The following is a 2,426-nucleotide window of genomic DNA, read 5'->3' as shown; positions in this document are numbered from 1 at the left end:
GGGGAATACTGGAGAAGTTCCTGAGGAAGGGAATGACACTGGAACCGTCCTTCCTCACAGAACAGGAGACAGGGTCCAGCAGCCAGCAAGCAGCATGGCTAGAGGGACACAGATAGCCAGGCTGGCTCCAGCGGGGCAGCTGGGTGACAACCAGAGGCCAGAGAGGGGAATAGCCGGAGCCTAGGGATGAGGAGAACATTACGCTTATTAAATTGACTTGCTCAATGGGTAAAGTAAGGCCAGCCTTTGCTTACTGGTTTGGATTTGTGAACCTTGAAGGGGCAACACCTTGGAATGGGGTCCTGTATTCCTTAAAGAGGCAATGCCAAAAGAAAGAGGAGAACCAAAAGGATTAATCTTGAGGGAAAAGCTGTCAACATCTGCTGTGAACACCTCTTCTGGAGAGGTGTAAGTGAGGTTTAGTGAGGGAGGAGCCCCACAAAGACATTCAGCAGGACTCTTCTTAACCACACAATGGACTAACTCCAAGACCAGATATGTTCCCATTCAGCCCATTCTATCACATAAGACAAAGGCATGGCAGGGCTAAGCCCTTTACCTGCCATGGGTAAATACCTACCAGGGGTAAAGGGGACCTCAGAGCAAGGCAACAGGTTAATACTTCTGCCGCTGGAAGGCTTAGCCCTTGACCCCAGCCAGAGCTCAGATTGTTGCTCTTAACTTTTGACACTTAGATTAGTCCATCTGATAATTTTTAAGGCTAATCAGTGATGTACCTCTCGTAGCCAACAAAAAAATGCTGGCAAGCGGTAAGACCTAATCTCTTTCTTCTTGGCTACAGCAAGTTGCCCATCTCTGCTCATAATTTACAGTCTAAATTCTCTCCTGGAATCAGGCACTTTAACCATCCTGAATCCCAAGAATCACAGTCTTTTCAAATGAGGAGTTCCTACCCTGCCTTGCATTCAGTGGTCCACAGGTTAGGGCATTCGTTTAGGTTGTAGGAGACCTAAACAACCTAAGACTGAGGCTTAACATTCAGAAGATTAAGGTTCTCCTCCAATAAACTCATAATGAACCCAGCTCTGGTAATCCATATCCATGGTAATCCAGATCCGTGGTGAGACTCTGGAGAATGTTATTTCCCATACCTCAAAAGCCATCTCTCACAGAAGACCAACATCAGTGAATAAATCCAACATCAAATATCCAAGTGCAGCCTTTGGATGTCTGAAGAAATGGGTGTATGAAGATCATGACATCAGATCCAAAACCAAACTCATGGTTTATCAAGTAGTCATAATCCCCAACTTGCCGGATAGAGCTGAGACATGGAAAACTTACAGGTGACATCTAAAGTTCTTGTAGAAGTACCATCAATACTGCCTGCTGAATATCCTCCAAATCTAGTGGAAAGACAAAACACACCAATGCTAGCATCCTCCTGCAAGTAAACATCATGAGTTTTAAGGCAATGATCATCCAACATCAACTTTGTTGGGACAGCCATGTCATCCAGATATCTGACTCCAAACTCCCAAAGTAAGTTTTATTCTCCCAGCTCAGCCAAGGGGTATGCTCAATAGGAGGGCAGAGATAACGCTTCAGAGACATCTTCAAGGCCAACTTAAAAAAATGTAACATTGATGTCAACTCATGAGTGACAATCTCCCAGGACTTCCCCAAATGAAGGAAGAGCCTGCTGCAGGGATCTCAGTACTTTAAAACCTCTCACCAAAAACAGGAGATGGAAAAGTGGGAGCAGCAGAAACAGTGTGTCATGGTCCTAATGAAGAATCCAGTGCCACCCACCCCACATGGAAACACATATCCAAGCTGTAGTAGCATCTCTCAGTCCCAGATAGGCCTGATCGGTCATCTTTGGACACATAGATAAGACGATCATGGAAGACAATTATCCTTGATTGTGAGGGATTGCTAAAGATAGGAGACCTTGGTTCAAATCCTTCATAGATTTCATAGATGTCATAGATTTTTAGGGTCAGAAGAGACCTCAGTAGATCATCAAGTCCAACCCCCTGCCCTGGGCAGGAAAGAGCACTGGGGTCATAGTTTCATAGTTGGTAGGGCCAGAAGGGACCTAAGCAGATCATCCAGTCCAACCCCCTGCCATGGACAGGAAAGGATGCTGGGGTCAAACAACACCGGCTAGGTGATTGTCCTTTTGAAGACCCCCAGGGTAGGGGCTGGCACCTTGGAAGTTGGTTCCAGCTCCTAGCCACCCTGACTGTGAAGTAGTGCCTCCTGATGTCTAGCCTGAATCTACTCAGTCAACTTATAGCTGTTATTCCTTGTTACTCCCCGTAGCGCTCAGGGGAACAGGGACTCTCCCATTGCCTGCTGATCCCCCTTGGCAAGTTTATAGGCGGCCACCAGATCCCCTCTCAGCCTTCTCTTGTGGAGGCTGAACAGGTTCAGGTCCCGTAGCCTCTCCTCATAGGGCC

This window comes from Gavialis gangeticus, unplaced genomic scaffold, assembly GCF_001723915.1.
Source record: "Gavialis gangeticus isolate Ggan-Ray unplaced genomic scaffold, GavGan_comp1, whole genome shotgun sequence".
NCBI classification, from domain to species: Eukaryota; Metazoa; Chordata; order Crocodylia; family Gavialidae; genus Gavialis; species Gavialis gangeticus.
The sequence above is the reverse complement of the archived record's forward strand: the minus strand, read 5'-3'. Positions refer to the sequence as shown.